This window comes from Papio anubis, chromosome 18, assembly GCF_008728515.1.
Source record: "Papio anubis isolate 15944 chromosome 18, Panubis1.0, whole genome shotgun sequence".
NCBI lineage: Eukaryota > Metazoa > Chordata > Mammalia > Primates > Cercopithecidae > Papio > Papio anubis.
The window spans coordinates 65,062,350-65,082,496 of NC_044993.1; the positions used below are offsets into that span (position 1 = coordinate 65,062,350).

Sequence of the window (20,147 nt, forward strand, 5' to 3'; positions counted from 1 at the left end):
GTGAGAAAGGGAGCGGCTGAGTTAGTAGCACAGTGATGGGTTAGAGAGGGCAGGGTATAAGTGAGAGCTGCATAAATGGGGGATGTGAGATGAGGGGGCTCAGAGGTAGAACTGAGTGTCTGAAGTGTGAGGATCCATTGCTACCCAAATTCTCACAATCTGAAGGCAGAAAAGTAACACACAATTCTGAAGTGGGTTGGGCTGGCATTCTTCACTGTCTGAACCCTTGCTACTTGCTCTCTAGGACTCGGGAACCAAACAGATTCAGGCAAAGTGGACTCCCTATCTATCCAAACCCAGGAAAGGAATTGATTCCAAAAAGAGCCCATGTCCTTCCTGCTGTCAGAGCTGACTCAGGGCTCTCGTGAGCACAGGGACAGACTGTTTCCCTCCCCGAATCTCTAGCCCACTCCCAAGCCCCTTTATGTGTTCTCCTCTCCCAGCTACATATCCTCAGCAAAGGCTTTTCTTAGGTACCTTTAGTCTTGCAGGTGATGTGAGGGGGTCCCCCAGGGAGCCCTTGGACCTCATGGCTACTTGAGGCCCTGGCCAAGATAGAAAAAACAAACTACTAAGGGTCTAGGAGGGAGGAGGTCACCACCCATCTACTGGTACCTGGAGACCCACATCTTATTGCTCCTCCTAGGTATCCAAAGCTCCCAGGAAGCTCTGCAACCATCATTTTCACCCCTCTCACTTTGCAGAGCCCTACAACTTGAATAGGCTATAATGACAGCCTTCTCTAACGAGGCTACTAAGCAGGTAGCAAACAGGACAGCTATAATTGTTTTGCAGGAGCAGAGTCCCAGTCAAATCATGGGAGGTGGCTTAGTGCAGAAGACACACAGATTCCGGAATAAGACATATCTAAGTTCAAACCTCAGTTCTTCCACATGCTACCCATGTGGCCTTGAGAAACTGGCTCAACCCCTTTAAGCCTCCATGTCTTAGGCTGTAAAATGGGAAAAACAATTTCCACCAACCTCATAGATCAGATGAGCTCATGTAGAGTAGCTGTTTACTGATTATTTATTGCATTCCAGTCATTTCCTCCATATTATCTCATTTAATCTTTAATGAAACCCCATGAAGGTGTTATTAATATCCAATGTCAAAACTAATCAATTTAAATTTTACTGGATTCCAAAACCCATGCTCTTCACCACTGGCAACATGTGCCTCCTCCTTATCAGTGCTTAACCTGTGAGCTCCCTTTCCTTTACCCAGTCATTCTCCCATATATTCAGATACCACCTGAAAATCAACCCTTCCCCAGTGCAGTGTTTCTTCCATCACCAGCTTCTTCCTCTGGAAGCAATGCATCCACAGCAGAAGAATGCACCCTGAACTAATGCCAGGAGATTAAGCAACCTAATCTGCACTGTTTTCCTGGAGCATAATATTCTGCTTGCAAATCACTCCCTCACTGAAGCTAACACAATACAGAGCATCCTATAACTTATGTAACTAAGCATCTTATGGGCATCCGATTTATTCGTCTCTCACAGCTTTGGAGATCAGTAGACCAAACACAGAATATCATCCGCCCCTTTAACAGAGCAACACTAAATTCTCAAGGGCACATTTGTGTTTGTGTTTGTGTATGTACGCACAGGCGTGCATGTCAAAAAGCTAGTATCTTTTTGTTCTCTCCAGCAAGTACTAAGCCGGGCAGCCTGTTCAAGACCCACCTGCAGCTCAAAAGAAGAGGATGAACTGAATGTGACCAGAGTTCAACCGTTACAATTAAACTCTGAGCACAAAAGGAATTAGGAGCATAAACAAGGGGTGGAAAAGGAAGAGATTTTAACAGAAAAAAAATGTTGGTTTGTTTTTTTTCTCCGAAGTGACACAGAAAAAGAAATTGAATGTCAGCCTCTGAAAAGAATTCCAAATTACTATTTGAAAGGAGAAAAACATAATCGAATGAGGTCCATTTGTGTTCATGCTGAGCCCCAGGTCTTCCTGGCTCCTGTCACACTCAGAGCAGGCTGCAGGCAAGAGCCCGAGTCAGCCCATGTGTTCTTCAACCTCAGGTAAGTTTGTCTTCTCCAGTGTTGTTGAACACAGAAGGGATTCCTTCCTCAGGGCTCACAGGACAGGGAAGCCCTGACACTCACTGCCCAGTGACCTCCCCACCCCCAATGATACCGCTCACCCTTGGGTATTTCATATTTGCTGAAAACTTTGTGGCAACCACGAGAAACAAACAGAAGGCTCTCCTTGTTCCCACTTTGTACCTGAAAAAAGTAAGGCTGGAAGTGGGGAGGGTTCAATGGCCTCCACGACTCACCCAGAGAAAAAGTCATGGAGCCACAGAGCTCAGCCCACCCTCAGCATGCGCCAGTAGTGAAAGTTGTAGCCAAAGAAAACTCAGGGCACCAAGGGAATGCAGAGGAAGGGGACCCACCCAACCCAGCAAGAGGGTGATAGGGTTCCCAGCAACCCCTGAGCTCCTCGTGATTGGAGGGCAACCCGGCACAGGCTGGAAAGTTCTGGAGAGGGAGTACAGAGAGGACAGTGTGCAAAGACAGTGTTCAGAGATATAGAGACTGAAGAACACGGCGCCCACTGGGAATGTCAGCAACTTGGTGCTACAGAAACATATGCAGACAGAAAGAGAAAAGAGCCAGAGAAGTGTGTGGCTAGGGGAAGAGGCAAGGCCCAAGGGTAGGTCCTTGTCTGTCTGGCTCACAATGAGAAACACCTTTGGATCTGGCTCCATAGTATCTGTAACCTTTACATTCCATATAACTCATATGATTCACTTACAATGCATGTTAACATTTTCTGTCTGTTCAATGTCCTATTTGATAGAATATAAGCTCCATGAAATCAGGGATATTCTGTTTGTCTGTTTGTTTGTTCATTGATCCCAAGTACATGTGACAGAGACTGCCAAAGAGGGAACTCAATGCTTATATTTATGGGATTGGGTTAAAGACATTCAAATAATTATTGAATGAAAGGGAGAAAGTCAGGCAAGAAGAAAGTGAGAGAAAAAGGGAAAAAGGAAGAAAAAGAGGGAGGAAGAAAGAGCATGGAAAGGAGGAAGGATGGAGAGACACAGCAAGAGAGTGAAAAAAGAGATAAGGAGTTAATGCTTTCTGGGGTTGATGAGAAGAACCAATGAGATCATTTTTTAGCAACGGTGTGACATGAGCAGGTTTTTGTCTTCTGGAAGGACTACTTGAGCTTGAGTATGAAGAAGGACTTAGAGGAGGGAATGAATGAAGGCAGAAAAGCAGGCCCAGAGCAATCTCACTGAAGCAACTCCAGAAAAGAGAGAAAGACCTGAACTAGGATTGCTGCAATACAGATACAGAAAAGAGAGGTTCAAGAGATGTTTAGAAGACACACTCAATTGGTCTTGGCAACTCATGGATCAGATTGGCAGAGGTATTGGGGTGTAAAGGAGGATTGCCAGGTGAATGGTGATGTCACTTACAAAAGTGAAGAACAGGTTAGGGAACCTGCTTTCTTCCTCACAACTATGGCTCCAGCAGCTAGCCTTGTACCTGACATACAGTAGCCACTCTATAAATGTTGAATGAATGAGTGAGCAAGGGTAGAAGTGGGTATAGGTAGGGGGACAGAGAAATGCACATGGAATTCAGGTTTGGGTTAGCTGCTTTCGAAATCTCCCTGCAGGGAGTCCAGCAAGAAGCTGGATATGCAGGTCTGAAGATGAGAAAGGGGTCAGGGCTGAGGCTTGAGATTTAGAAGTTGTCCATCTGCTGGGGGTGGTGGTTGTTGACAGCTGTGGATGGCATCTCCTAATATATACGGAGTTAGAAGAACCTTAGAAAGCATGGACTAGAAGAAGGAAAGTATGTGTGGAAAGGAGGCAGAGGAGTGTAGGAGAGGTACAAGGAGAAAGCTGGGGAATGTAATAACTTACAAGCCACCAGAATAGAGAGCTTGAAGACAAAGGCAGGGGTGAAAGGTGTCTAGTGTCCAGGAAGACAAAGGCTGAAAGGTACTGCTGCGTGGTGCAGTGAGACGTTCACCTGGGGCTTTAAGACAAGTGGAGTAGGTAGAAGCACAACCTCAGAGTGGTCTGGAGGAGTGAAGGAGGCACAAGAAGTAAAGGGGACAGTGGCGGAGGCCCCAACACTTTCCAACTGCCCCATGCTTCTCCTCAAACACAACAGTATTTTAGAGGTATGGAGAAGAATTTCTCTGAATACTGGGATTCAAACTGAGGTCAGGGGGCTCCTCCTCCTGCCTCCTTTTTTCCCCATTCACCAGGTCCTCTACATCAATCCTTCTGTCCTGGACAGAGAAACTTGTGCCAGGAAACACAGGATATCCTAAAATAACTCCCTACATGCTAAAGGAAAATGAAGTGAACATTGTTCCTTTTTAATTCCAAAATCATGCTTGCAATATACCTTCGATGTTGAAGAACAAGATTCCTTAGTTTTTCACCCTGGACATCACTTTTTCTTTACAGAAAAAAACATAAAACCTAAGTGTGTCTTGTTCCCCAGAGAACAGAAAGGAAGCGAAAATTAGATGTGCACGTGGTCGGCAGATTGAGACAGACAGCTTCCTAGACACTCTCTGGAGTTAAGACGGCTGCTCTTTCCAGCTCACACACATTGCATCATCTTTCTGTTGATGTCTCCTCAAGGACTTGTTCCAACACCCTCTGATTTGAAAAGGACCGAGAACAGAGCTTATTAAAAACCCAAGACACTGTATCTGATGGGGGAGCATCAAGGGGCCATTAAACACTCACCTCATTAATAGCCTGCAGAATGAGTCCTTTTCTAAAGCTCACACAAGATGGTGATTAGACAATCCTGGCATACAAACCCATTTCTCCATTTTTCAATCCCTTGCCAAGCAAAATTTTCAGGCCACAAATTAGAGGTACCCCTGGCTTAAAACAAACCAAACCAAAAAAAAAAGGTTGGGATTTTAATGAGCCTTCTGCCTCTAAATGAATCTCTCTACCCGGCACTCAAGTCCTCTCCAGACTTAAATGAAATGCATCGACAAAGCAAGTCATGCAGTGGGATGAATCCAGAATTCAGTATGAGTCAAAGTCTTTTCTCCAGGCCAGCATCCTTTCTGTTCATTGTGTCGAGTGATAAGTTTGTAGCAAGCGATGTTAGGTTTACTCTACAGTTATTATGCACATAGTGACTGTGATGATGTGCTTTCCCATTACCTGGGATCAGACTGTACTTATTCTGCAGAAGTTGGGGATGAGTTTGGCGTCATCCGCGTGGGCAATCAATAAATCCTTGCAGCCAATTGCCTGAGTTAAGGCGAGGGTTTCACTCTCTCAACAGCCTGAGTTCATCACTACTCCAGTGCTGACCATTCAGTGACAAATGGCACTGAGGACAAATACCACAGACCACCACATGGCCTGCAGATACCAGCAGGGTATGTAGTCTTGTCACAGACCACAGCCTCTCCACCTTGCTTTCTCCTCTCCAGATGCAACGACCTCTCGGCCACCTTGTGTCCACCACAGAGGCCTTGCTTGTCTTGTTCCAGCTTCCTTGAACTGTTCTTACCTTCTCAGTCTGACTCCTGTTCTTCCTTCATTCATTTCTAGATCATCATTTCCCAAGGGATGGCTTCCATACCCTCACTGATTAGGCAAATTTCCTCTCTTCTATGCTCTTTCTTGTATTAGGTTGGTGCAAAAGTAATTGCTGTTACTGCCACCACTTTTTAATGGCAAAAACAGCAATTACTTTTACAACAACCTAATATTTTCATAGCACTTAATGTGACTGTTAATCAAAATTGATTTATAGACTTCTTTCATGAATGTGTGTGTCCCCCACTTACATAAATGGTCCAGAAAGGCAGGGGCTATGTGTGCTGTTTCATTTTGTTTTACTAATCACTATATCTCCAGCACTGTAGGAGCCTAATTCCATTTTTGGTTTTGTTTTGGTTTACTGGCTTGTTTTGAATGAGGTTAGGCACCTTGCCTAAGTGCATCAAGGTGAATGAGCTCCCTGTGTCACACAGTATCAAGCAAGTCATTTCTTCCAAACTCTCTCTCACCGCCAGTTTCAATAAACCAGGAGACCCCATCAGGCTGTGTCACCTTTGGGCAGAAATCCCCAGGGGCTTGGGCATCACGCTGGCAAAGTCTCTGCCAGGAGTTAGGTGCGGGTTCCTATCATTGGTTCTACCACCCCTTAAAGCAGCTTGCATCATCCTTGTAAAGTTCTGTTGTTCAGACTCATGATCAAGACACAAAACAATTCCCAGGGGCTTGAATCAGCCCCTCCTAGCTGCTACTGGGTGAACACTGTGATTTGTGACAGGTAATTTAAATGCAACATGTAGACTTTCTTCAAATGTAGCTGCCACTGAAGTGAGATGTTTGGAAAGAATCCACTGTCCTGTGGGCTTTCTTGTCTGCCTTCTGTTTTTGTTTCTGCTACTGTCTTCACTTTAAAAAATTTAAACCTCTACCTATAAGCTACCTAATACCCATACTTAAAGCAAAGATGAATAAAAATTCAGATTCTCGGGGGTTCTATGCAAGTCCTGGTTTATCACGTATGGGCCGTGTGTCTTGGGAAACTCACTTCATTTCACTGATCTTCAGAGCTTCAGTCTCTTCACGGGAATGACAAATAGTATGAGTCTTACCAACTTCTAGAACTGCACAGTGAGCCAGATGTCAATTATCACTTAACTGTGTCTTTCTTTAATTAATTCATTCATTTAACCTACTATTTATTCATCTCTGGACCAGGTACAGTGCTGAAGGCTGAGAATCCAGTAGTGAACAAAAACATAAATGAAACCTGCATTCACAGAGCTTACGATCCAGATGGAAAAGACAAATATTAATTAAACAACCACACACGCAAAATTGCTATTGAAATTCACATTTTGTAAGAAAAACTCATGGCACGTTAAGAATGCACAATGGGGGAAACAACAATTTAGATGATCAAAGACTTCTCCAAACAGGAGATGCCGGAGTAGGGGTTAGGCAAAGAGGAGAGGAAAGAATGCCTCTTGCAAAGAAGGTCCTTCACATGCAAAGGTGCCCGGATAGGATCCAAGTGTAAGGGTCTTTAAGAAAGTCATTTGGGGTAAGGATAAAAGAGACTGATTCTCTGCTAATAAAATGTATTTGTATTTGTATTCCTTTGTATCTAAAGAAGAGGCTATTACCTTCCTCTCACCTCTCAGTTACCCAAGAATCTTTTCACAGTTTCCATCTAATCCCTTTCAATAATTCCCTGGCTGCTAATCAGAGAAAAGGTGTTAATTCCCTTATTAGCATACCTCTGCCTCTCTGTGATCACAAAATGCTCCTAACTTCCTCCTCCCTGGGAATGCCCTTGGCTTTCACTCTGGTCCTGTGTGCTATCTGCCTAGGGCTTGTTCTCAGCCAGGCGGACCAGCACTCACCTGGTGCCAGCCCCTAATTTTACTTAGAGAAAATTATTTAAGGGAGCTGCCCATGTTCAGGACACACACAACAGATCTGGGATTGAGTTCCAAACCCAGGGCTGCTCTCACTGTGGGACACAGCCACTCCCTATCGCATAGACCACCCAAAGAGGAACAAGCTCCTTCACTTCTGTGAGCACTCTTCAGCATTTGGGTCCTGATACTGTGGTTTCCTTTAATCAACCTTTTTCATGCCTTCCCATGTGAAACCCCAATTCACTTTGAAAGACATTATCAGTAACGATACCACAATCCAGTTGTTCTCTGCATGCACTGGGTGGCCAGAGGAGTGGAATGGAAATATAGCAAATATAAAACCTAAGAGGCAGTTTTCAATAGGAAGGGAGATTACCCAAATGATGTCATTGCATCATAATTAGCAATAGGACCAGAATTCCCATCCACAGCAAAGCACATCAAAATGGGGCTATCTCAACTCTTCTTTAATTGGGAAATTTAACAACCGAAAGATGCCCCTCAATGACTCTGAAGGGCTTGGTTTCTCATATTTCCTGGACCTCTTTGAACCTCACCTGAGAACTCTTCTATAGACTTGGGCAACCACACTCTTAGGGTTGTCACACTGGTTGCCCCCATGAGCAACACTTGGCCACTGATATGAAGGTCTTCCCCAAAAGAACAGGTTGGCTTGTTTTCCATGTTGATTGTGCATGCTTCTCTAGTTTTTCCTCTCAGTTATACCAGGAAAGAGAGATAGTGATAAAGTGCTTTAGAATCACAGCTCTGCTATCTCCAAGCTGGGTGACTTTCAGCTAGTTGCTTAGCTTCTCTGTGCCTGCCTTCCTCCTCCATAAATGAAGATAACTACCACTTCCACATAAGCGACTGTGAGAATTAAAAGTGGCAATGGATGTAAAGGCACCGGGCACGCAATTAACTCCTAATACAGTTAGTTGTTATCATAATTGCCATTAATAACATCCAGCCTGATCTGAACTTACTACCAAATCCATCCTCCTTGAATGCTGACTTGCCACAAAGCCATGGCTCCCTCTTGCTGATTTGGGCAATGTTGGTTTCCTAAGACCATCTTTCTTGGCAAACCAGACTGTGAAGTGCCAAATTTACTACTACTCATACCCATCAATGACCACACAGACACATGCACACACATACACAGGTTCAACCCCACTTCCATATCTTTAGCAATGGTCTCCTGGGGCTCTGTTCCCATAGATTTTATCTGGCACAGTATGTCTGAGGTTTGGCCCAGAAATCTGTATTTTTAAGTAGATTCTGAAGCAAATGGTCAGCAAATTGGTCCTAGGACAGACCCCGTGGAATGGAAGCACTTGGCCAAAGTGAACCATCAAGAATTACAGAGACCTGGGGAAAGAATGCTTGCTGGGTATTACGTTTCAGTTGCATATATTCGTTTACATACCAGATTGCAAGCTACTCAGGGCAGAAATTAGAACCTGAATAGCTTCATACCTCCACCTCTCTCCAAGCCACATATAGTAGGTGCTAAACAAACACTAAAGCATAAACTGCCTCAACAGACTAGAAAATTCATACAAGCATGGGCTTGTTCACTGATACATCTCTTGTGCTGGCTGTACAGAAGGTGTTCAGTGAATATTTCCTAGATAAATGAATTAATGAATAAATATAGAGAAGTTGGTAGGGAAAAGGCACAAAATGAGCAGAATTGGTGCTAATTTATGTTGAATCAGACAAATGTTCAGCTTATGCCCCAAATTTTTACAACCATCTTCCTTTCAAGTCAATGAACAACTGCTAGGAGCCTCTGAGCCACGCTACCCCAGAATACCCCAGAACACTCATTCCCATTCAAATATTTGGTTTTCAGTGTCACAAGGACAGGTATTCATCTGGATGAGAGAATTAGGCTGTATTTGCACTCATCTGTCACAGTGCCCTGAAATCAGCCTCAAATGATTCACAGCCCTCTTGAAAATATCTCCAATCTCCTAAGAGATAAAAAGCCTCACTCATTTTCCCATCCCGACCCACCAACCAGCTTCTATCCCTGAACCTAGAGCGAAATTATGATGTTCTGTCTCCTCCTCCTATTTCAATTCCTCGTGCCCTGCATGTCTCCCCATAGGAGCTCATAATAGGCTTGTATTATCAAGTTATGTATCAAGTTATGGCACCGAGGTTTTGGAATCACTTCATTCTATTTGCAGAGTGAGCCTGGTTAGTATTTAAATATGCCGCCCAAGCTACCAATATGCAACGTCTGAACTCTTCCCCTGAGATAATGTATTCCAGGAGTCGCCATTCTGACTTGCCACACAGGCTTTCCATTGTGCTAAACAAGGAGCCCAAACAACCAGAGGGCTTGCCAATGGTTTTCTTGTGGTTTTATTCTTTTATTAAGTAAAAACATTGGCCAGGCGTGGTGGCTCATGCCTATAATCCTAGCACTTTGGGAGGCTGAGGTGGGTAGATCACCAGAGGTCAGGAGTTCAAGACCAGCCTGGCCAACATGGTGAAACCCTATCTCTACTAAAAATACAAAAATTAGCTGGGCATGGTGGTGCATGCCTGTAATCCCAGCTACTGGGAGGGTAAAGCAAGAGAATTGCTTGAACCCGGGAGGCAGAGGCTGCAGTGAGCCAAAATCGGGCCACTGCACTCCAGCCTCGGTGACAGAGTGAGACTCCATCTCAGAAAACAAACAAAAACCATAGCACATACCAGCAAACCTAGAAACTCACTGAAACCACATAATTGAGCAACATTAAAGGCAGAGATGATGTGGCTTCCTGGTTGAGACCCAACCATCTGGCCCAAGTAAAAGATAGTAGAGCCTAGTAGTAAAAAAGGAAAAAACATGAGCTTTGCACATAGGAGGGGTTCAATCAACAATGCCCCATAGTAGGCAATTCATAAATATCAGTTGAATAAATATTGAATGAACTAGATTGCAGACACTGAGTTTACAACAACCTGAGAAGAAATTACATGAAAAAGTTGGACATAATTTTGCATGTATACTGTTATCATAACCTTATTAAACAGATAAAAAACTATACACAGATAACAATGCAAAAAGATAATACACCCCAAAACACTAAGAGTGATTGTCCTTGGATTGTAGCATATGGATGCCTTTATATTTTCTTGCTTCTGCTTTTCTGTATTTTTCAAATTTCCTATAATTAGCCTGTTTCTTTTATAAATGAAAAATTAATTTGAAAACGAGGCAGCCTAGGTAGGTAGGGAGAGCATATGCTGCGAAGACAAACAGACTATCTTTTATTAATTGTATCACTTGTTCCTAACGTGTAATTTTTCTGTTTGTATACACTTTATTTTTATTTATGTATTTACTTGGGACAGGGTCTGACTCTGTCACAAAGGCTGGAGTGCAATGACATGATCTCAGCTCACTGCAACCTCTGCCTCCTGGGCTCAAACCATCCTCCCATCTCAACCTCCCAAGTTCAGGGACTACAGGTGTGTTCCACCACACCTGAATAATTTTTGTATTTTTGGCAGAGATGAGGTTTTGCCAACTTGTCCAGGCTGGTCTCAAACTCCTGGACTCAAGTGATCCTCCTGCCTCAGCCTCCCAAATTTCTGGGATTACAGGCGAGAGCCACTGCCCTCAGCTATAATTTTCTTAGTCTCAATTTCCCGAGTTATACACTAGAGCTAATAATATTTACCATTCAAGTGAGTTTGTTATTGTTGTTTTCACTTACGTGCAATTTAATGGATGTAAAACACTCAGCACTATACTGCTTGCTATACAGCAAGCATTCAAAACATGTATGACTTTAGCACCCAATAGATTGTTAGAGAAGTACACTACTTATTGATGTACTCATTTACTTAATGGCCCTTTATTAAGCCTCAACCATGTACCAAGAACTACTATTTCACTGAAGCTGAGGTCCAGGAGGAAGACATTCCAAGTCTTAATTTCTGGGTACCACTCTGATGGAAATACGCAGCTATAATCCAATAGAAGGTCACATGCTCCAGACAGGGAACTCATCTAATGATATGGGGGTGTGGGGGTGGGAGATCACTAGGAGAGGGTAGGAGGACTAAAGAGCTTTCTACACTCAACTCACTGAATGAACCACAAAAGCATCATGCTGAAGCAAAAGAGGCCAGCCACAAAGGCATGCTATGCAAGCCCATTTATAACAGAACAGAACGGAAATTTCATAAAAGTGCAACAACAGGCAAAACTAATCTATGATGATTGAATTCAGAATAGTGGTTATCTTGGGGTTGGTGAGAAGGGAGCAAACAAGAACTTTATAGGGAACTAGAAACGTTCTATATCTTTGCAATATATCTATGTAATAAAACTGCACTTGTACCGATTAAACAAAAATTTTGAGATTTTTAAAAATTTTACTCTAAGTTCCAGCATACATGCGCAAAATGGGCAGGTTTGTTACATAGGTATACATGTGCCATGGTGGTTTGCTGCACCCATCAACCTGTCATCTACGTTTTAAGCCCCACATGCATTAGGTATTTGTCCTAATGCTCTCCCTCCTCTTGTCCCCCACCTCCTGACAGGCCCCAGTGGGTGATGTTCCTCTCCCTGCGTTCATGTGTTCTCATTGTTCAACTCCCACTTATGAGTGAGAACACGTGGTGTTAAACAATTTTTTAAAAATGTTCTGCATCTTCATCTGTGTGGTCACAATTGTATATATGTGTAAAAATTCATTGGGCTTTATTTACACTTAAGATTCATGCATTATACTATATGTAAACTATACCTCCATAAAGTACTACTGAAACAAACAAAAGGCTTTTAGATAATTACTACAGGTTTATTAACCTTCAGCCTCTGTATATTTATTGAGTATCTGCTATTCGATAATTCAACCATTCAACAGATATTTACTGTATTGCTACTCTGTGCCAGGTACTATTCTAGGCCCTGGAGTATAGCAATGATGGACAAAACTCCCTGCCCTCATGGGGCGTGCATTTTAGAACTATGTGCCAGACAAAGTGCCATGTCCTGGTGGAGGAGAGGAAGAGCTTGTGGTGCGGGAATGGAAAAACTCACAGTCTAGTGGACAGACAGACACAAAGTCACACCGCACCGTGCGGTGCTGTGATAGGGCATGTGGTGCCTTGATGCACAGCAGGAAGGGGCCATGTGGGCTGACTGCAAATTTGGAGAGAGCTCCCAAGAAAACACAACAGTCTGAGGATGAAACAGCAGAGATGGCAGGTGACTCTTTGGAGGAGGCAAGAGCATCCTCGAAGGTGTATGTGCAAAGGCACTGCTGCATGGACTTGGAGGGAATCCTCAAATATCCACATGGAGTTTCCTACCATGGAGCTTACGTGAATTTACAGCACAAGTGTGGCCCTGGAACCAATGACCCAATCCTGCATCTACCACTTGATAAATATGGGACCTTGCACAATTACTCAGCCTCGAATTCTTCTTCCCGAAAATGTGACCAGTGTTAGTGCTTAATTGAGGTTTTGCGAGGATTTAATGGGATCAACCATGGTGTGTTCATTTTCTATTGCTGCTATAACAAATTACCACCAACTATAACAAATTACCATCAACTATAACAAATTACCATCAACTTGGCGGTGGCTTAAATAATCCTCATTTACTCTCTTACACTTCTGTGGTTCTGAAGTGTGAAACAGGTCTCGCTGGACTAAAATCAAGGTATCAGCAGGGTTGCTTTCCTTTCTGGAGGCCCTAGGGGAAAATCCACTTCCTTGCCTTTTCCATCTTTCAGAGGTTGCCCACATTCCTCGGCTTATCACTCCTTCATCTTCAAGCCAGCACCACTGCATCTCTCTGACTCTTCCATCTTCACATCTTTCTCTGTCCACATCGTGGAAAAGCCCTTCACTTTTGAGGATTCACAGGACTAAGTTGGTCCCACCTTGCTAATACAGGATCATCTGCATCTCAAGGTCCTAAAACCTGAATCTCACAGCTGCAAAGTCCCCTTTGCACTATAAGCAACATATCCACACACTCTGGAGATGAGGGCATGGACATCTTAGGGAAGCCATTATTCTTCCTACCACACATGAAATTATTTAGCACAATGTCTGGCTTATAGTGTGTGCTTAATAATTGTTAAGCACTATGTTACTATTATTAAATATGATTCAAGAGTATGAGAAGGAAACACCAAATCCTCTGGACCAATAAGCATGCAAATATAAACCAACTCAGGTGTAAATCCTGGGAATACTCAGGTCTTAGGGAACTACTCCAAACGATGCACAAACCTAGTTTCCATTTAGACAAAAGTTTCTAATAAAGTAAGACTTTATTAAATACTAAATACTACCAGTTGCATACTCACATGCTGGCAGAACAAAGACTGCAGGGTGTTTCAGCATCTCCATACCAACAGCTAAAACAGATTCCTCTCCTAACCCTCTATGCCGAATCAACCAGCTGGTCTGCTCTGACTCACAAATGGCTATAACCTAGTGGTAAAGGGAACTTGGTCAACCATTTGCAAAGAATTCCAGGCAACTGGGGAGATGGAACAAAAATGCTCCCCCCGCCCCAAACGCTGCCTCAAAAACATTAAAAGTTGGGCAGTGAGGAAGCCAGGAAATAGAACACAAAGCATGTTGGGCTGAGCTATGGAATAAAAGACTTTTGTGATAGCGAATAAACTCTATCTCCCCCATTTTAAGCAGAAATCACAAATGATTTTGATCCCACTTAATAATTTCCCCACACTTGATGAGACAGCGAGCTCCATGAGAGCAAGGGTCTTGCCAGGAAGCCAACAGTCAATGTCTGATGTCCAGTCCATGTCTGGCACACAGCTGAGACCCAACAAAATAAAACGTGTGGAATTAAAGAATAAATGAATGCATAGGAAATCACCCAGGACCACAGTCAAGGGTAATATTTAGATCCTAAAGCAGGGGTTAACAGTCTATGGCTTGTGGACCAAATCCTCTCCACAGCCTCTTTTATATAGCCCAAAAGCAGAGCCAAGCCCTTTCCTGCATGTATTGTCTGTGGCTGCCTTTGTACTACAGCAGAATATGTGGCCTCTCAGTTTGCCAAGCCTAAAATATTTACTATCTGGCCTTTTATATAAAACACTTGCCAATCGCTGCTTTATAATGCATTCTGGTAGCTTATCAAAACAATCTTGGGATCTTTTAAATATGCAGCAGCTTAAGCCCAGAATCTGAATTTTAACTAGTTTCCCAATCCTTGCACTGAAAGAGAAGTGATCTGATTTCACAACAGCAGGGTTCTAAACTTTTCTCTTTTTTTACTTTTAAGTTCAGGGATACACATGCAGGTCTACTACACAGGTAAACTTGTGCCATGGGGGATTGTTGTACAGATTATTTCATCACCCAGGTATTAAGCCTAGTACCTATTACTTTCCTGACTCTCTTCCTCCTCCCACCGTCCACCCTCTGAAAGGCCCCATTGTGTGTTTTTCCTCTATATGTGTCCATGTATTCTCATCATTTAGCTCCCCACTTATAAGTATTAATATATGATATTTGGTTTTCTGTTCCTGCGTTAGTTTGCTAAGGATAATGGCCTCGAGCTCCATCCACATCCCTCCAAAGGACATGATCTCATTCTTTTTTTATGGCTGCATAATATTCTGTGGAGTATATGTACCACATTCTCTTGATCCAAGCTATCACTGATGGACAAATATTTAGGTTGATTCCCTGTCTTTGCTACTGTGAATAGTCCTGCAAGAACATACACTTGCATGTGTCCTTATAATAGAATGATTTATATTCCTTTGGGTATATACCCGGAAATGGGATTGCTGGGTCAAATGGTATTTCTGTCTTTAGGTCTTTGAGAAATTGCCACACTGTCTTCCACAACAGCAGCACTAATCTACACTCCCACCAACAGTGTATAAGCCTTGATAGGAATCACCCAAAAGGCTTGTTAAAACAGATTGACAAGCCCTGTCCCTCACTTTCTAATTCAGTAGGATGCATATGGGCCTGAGAATGTGCATATTTTGGCCCTCACTCAAGTGATACTGATGATGCTGGTACAGAAACCACACTTTGAGAACCACAGTGCAAAGGTTACCCAGTGCCCATCCTGGTTTAATAGTGACTGATTTTCCACACTTTAGCAGTAGTGGAACCTGAGTCACTATTAAGGTCTCACGATTAAATTCTCACTATTAGTTCAGCACTATTAAGTGACTCATATTCCACACTTCAGCGGTAGATTCTGTGTTCAGCAGGTCCCACATTTTGAAATTTGGGGTGAATTCTTCCTGAGACTCTGTGGCAATAAAGAATATGAATTATGCTCACAACCAACTGTAAAGATGTGGAACCAACCTAAGAGCCCATCAGCCAATAAGTGGATAAAGAAAACGTGGTAGATATACACCATGGAACACTACTTAGTCATAAAAAAGAACAAAAGGATGTCTTGCAGCAACTTAGAGGAAGCTGGAAGCCATTATTCAAAGTGAAGTAACTCGGGAATGGAAAATCAAATATCGTTATGTTCTCACTTATAAGTGGGAACTAAGCTATGAGGATGCAAAGACACAAGAATGATATAATGGGCCAGGCGCAGTGACTCATGCCTGTAATCCCAGCACTTTAGGAGGCCAAGGCGGCTGGATCACTTGAGGTCAGGAGTTCGAGACCAGCCTGGCTAACGTGGCAAAACCCCATGTCAACTAAAAATACAAAAATTAGCCGTGCATGCTGGCATGGGCCTGTAGTCTCAGCTACTTGGTGAGGCTGAGGCAGTAGGATCGCCTGAACCTGGGAGGTGGAGGTTTCAGTGAGCCAAGATTGCATCATTGCACTCCAGCCTGGGTGACAGAGTGAGACTCCATCTCAAAAAAAAATGACATAATGGACTTTGGGGATTTAGGTGTGGGGAAAGTTCGGGAGGAGGTGAGGGATAAAAGACTACATAGTGAGTAGTCTTGGGTGACAGGTGCACCAAAATCTCAAAAATCACCACTAAACAACTTATCCTTGTAACCAAAATCTGCCTATACCCCAAAAACTATTGAAGTCAAAATAAATTTTTTAAAAAAGAACATGAATTATGAACGCATTAGGAGGCAGACAGTGAAATGTCAAAAAGAAAGACACTTATGACTGTGGCTGGATTTCTTTCATACAGTGCTTCATTATTTCCAAAGTTAGTCCCCCCATCTATTATCTCATGTAAACCTCCAGACAAACCTCCAGACAACCCAGTGGGTAGGCGTTATTATTGCAAAGTGATTCTTACTCCCATTTTGCAGGAAAAAAGGAGGAGGCTCAAAGGGGTTGAAAATAGACACAAGTTAATCTCCCTGACACTCCCCTTACCCACTCAACAACAATCTCTCTAAGCTTTGTATTGCTTCCTTCTTTCTTCTCTCCCCGTGTCTACTTATTTGCCTCTATTGACTTGTATGTGTGTATGTACGTATGTATGTATGTAATTAGAGATGGAGTTTCGCTCTTGTTGCCCAGGCTGGAGTGCAATGGCATGATCTTGGCTCACTGCAACCTCCGCCTCCTGGGTTCAAGCAATTCTCCTGCCTCAGCTTCCCAAGTAGCTGGGATTACATGCATGTGCCACCACACCCGGCTAATTTTGTATTTTTAGTAGAGACGGGGTTTCACCATGTTGGTCAGGCTGGTCTCGAACTCCTGACCTCAGGTGATCCACCCACCTCGGCCTCCCAAAGTGCTGGAATTACAGGCATGTGCCACCGTACCTGGCCATATTTATTTATTTTTTTTTACAGAGTTTTGCTCTTGTTACCCAGGCTGGAGTGCCATGGCACAAACTTGGCTCACTGCAACCCCTGACTCCCAGGTTCAAGAGATTCTCCTGCTTCAGTCTCCCAAGTAACTGGGATTACAGGTGGGTCCCACCACACCCGGCTAATTTTGTACTTTTAGTAGAGATGGGGTTTCTCCATGTTGGTCAGCCTGATCTCGAACTCCCAACCTCAGGTGATCCGCCCGCCTCAGCCTTCCAAAGTGCTGGGATTACAGGTGTGAGCCACTGCACCCTGCCCTCAAACCACATATATTAAAGTAAAAAGAAAAAGTTGAAATTAATATTAATAATGTATCTTACTCAACTCACTATATTATCATTTTAATGTGCAATCAATATAAAAATTATTATTAATGAGATACTTCACATTCTTTTTTTTTTCCACAGCAAGTCTGAAATCCAGAGTGAATTTAACACTTATAGCACATTTCAGCTCACACTAGCCACACTTCAAATGCTCGGTAGACACAGGGATTCAGTGGCACAAAACAGGTCTCTGTGGTCAAGGTGACCTCCTGGTCCCATGGTCCTTTTTTGAACTTGGTGTTATTGAATCTTTCTTCTACTGACATCACCTCTCTTTTCTCCTTGACACATTCTCCTCCAATGTTGCCTGAAACATCTTTTTCTCCTTGTCCTTCTCTTATGTCCCCCTGATCATTCCTTCTTGTGTGCACACTTTCTTCATTCGCCTCTGAATGAGTTAGTGTTCCCCAAGGCTCTGCATTGCATCCATTGTTCCTCACTGGGTACATCATTTACTTGGACATTTTGTCCATCCTTTATGGTTTTAAATATATGCCAGTGGCTTCCAAATCCAGATCATTCCACTGGACTTTGATATTTAAATAACTGGATGTTCATGGTGCCCTATAAGCCAGTTAAGGTCAACAAACTCTAAAACTGACCTTGTCATCCACCACCCAAACTTAGTGATACCTCAATCCACAGCCATCCGGAAACCCTAGAGCAGTGGTTCTCAACATGCAATGACTGTGCTCCACTAGGGAATATGTGGCTATGCCTGGGGACGCATTTAGCTGTCACAGCTAGGGGGCAGGGTATGACTGGTACCCAGTGGGTAAAGACCAGGGATGCTGCTAAACATCCTACAATGTACAAGAAAGCTCCCTATAACAAAGAATTATCTAGCCCAAAATGTCAAGAATTCCACTGTTGAGCAACTCTGCCTTAAAGCCTTAACTGCATCAGCAGCTCACAGGAGACTCACAGACACGTCTACTCTCGCACCCTATCTCAGACCTACTGAATTAGAAATCTCTGAAGTGAGGCTCGGGTTGGTATTTTAACACACTCTCCAAGTGAATCTTATACACACTACAGTTCAAGAATCATCACTCTAGGTAGAGCCAACCTTGACGTCAAAGAAATCCACTAAGTTCTTGTTCTGCACCAAGCACTGGGATCGCTGATACAGAAAAAAGCAGCTAAAATTCAATGTTTGAGCAAGCACTTGACTTCAGCCTTCAGAATACAACTTCCTAGGCCTCCAGGTGAATCATTTAACTCTGTTTTCTCTTTATTAGCACTATTCCAGAAAAAATTGACCTGTAAGGATCATGGTCCAAAGCAACAAGTCTTTAATGTACAATCCTTTTCTTAGCCCTGGAGCTTGGAGCTTATTTCTTCAAGTTTAAAGCTAGGAAATAGACCAGTGTTTTGGTGCATTGCCCACTAGAGAGACTGGAGTAGAGACCAATGCAGGAAAATCCTCAAACCTTTCCATCTTATTAAGCTCAGTTTATATTTTAAAACATATGAAAGAAAGTGCTTTTGAGATATGGGGATAAAGATACGATAGATCTGCTAAGGAAAAGAGGCCTTGAGGATTGTTTAGATTCACTTGGCTGCTGGAGAAAAGAATTAAAGAATTAATTAATTCTAGAAAGAATTAACTTAGAGGGGAAATAAATCTGGAATCCAGTTCTTGCTCTGCCTTAACTGACAATGTGAATTTTTTTTAAAAAAATCATTTTGGTTCAAGAAATATGTATTAAGGATCTCTGATGAGCTAGACACAAAGTCAGGTACTGAAGATAAAATAAATAAAGCAGGCAAAGTCTCCTACCTTAAGAAAATTACAGGCTGGTAAACTCTCAACAGGAGAAATATTGGATTTATCAAATATAGTTACTTCCCCTGAGAAACTCAGACTGGTTGGTGAGAGAGACAAATATATTTTATAATTTCAAAACAATGTAGTAAATGTTAAAGTATTACAGAATGCTACAGAATAATGTAGAGATGAAAGGATCATTCACCCTGGGAATAAAGGAAAGCTTTCTGGAGAAGACACAGTTGTGTAGATAGCCATTTGAGAGGCAAGACTGGAGGGAAGGGGACAGGCTAGAAGGCTATTTCAGGAATTCTATAAAGAGATGATCAAGGCACGAACAAACGCCATGGGTGATAAATAAGAGCAGGCCGTATGAAGAGGGGTGAATTAAGGATGTCTACACTGTTTTCTGTTATCTTTCCCATCGACAGGTAGATTGCTTTATCCTCCTCTTGAATCTGACCAGCACAATGACTGTGTGACCAATAGAAAAGCCTAACTTTTAAGTAAAACAGAAGCTTCCACTTCTTCCCTCATATAACACTTGCCCTTGGGTATGTCAACTCAAAACTCAACTGCCATGCTTTGTGAAATCCAAGCCACATACAAAGGTTACGTTAGGCAGTGAGCTAAGCCCAAGCCAGTGGCCAGCTCCACACACTTAGCTATATCATGAGCCATATCATACATTCCAGCCCAACTGTGCTCTCAGGGAACTGCAGCCCCAGCTATTATTACATGGAGCAGAAGAACCACCTAGCAGAGCCCAGTCAACCCACAGAACTGTGACTGACAATAAAATGATTCTTGTTTCTAGCTCCTATATCTTGTAGCAACAGTATA

At 42.9% G+C, this 20,147-nt stretch overlaps 1 protein-coding gene across 2 annotated transcripts in view; it reads right to left on the reverse strand.

The window, feature by feature from the left end:
• The window catches only part of GRIN2A (glutamate ionotropic receptor NMDA type subunit 2A), a 428,650-nt gene that overhangs the window by 199,032 nt on the left and 209,471 nt on the right, over window positions 1-20,147 (reverse strand). The gene's annotated exons all lie outside the window — the stretch shown is intronic.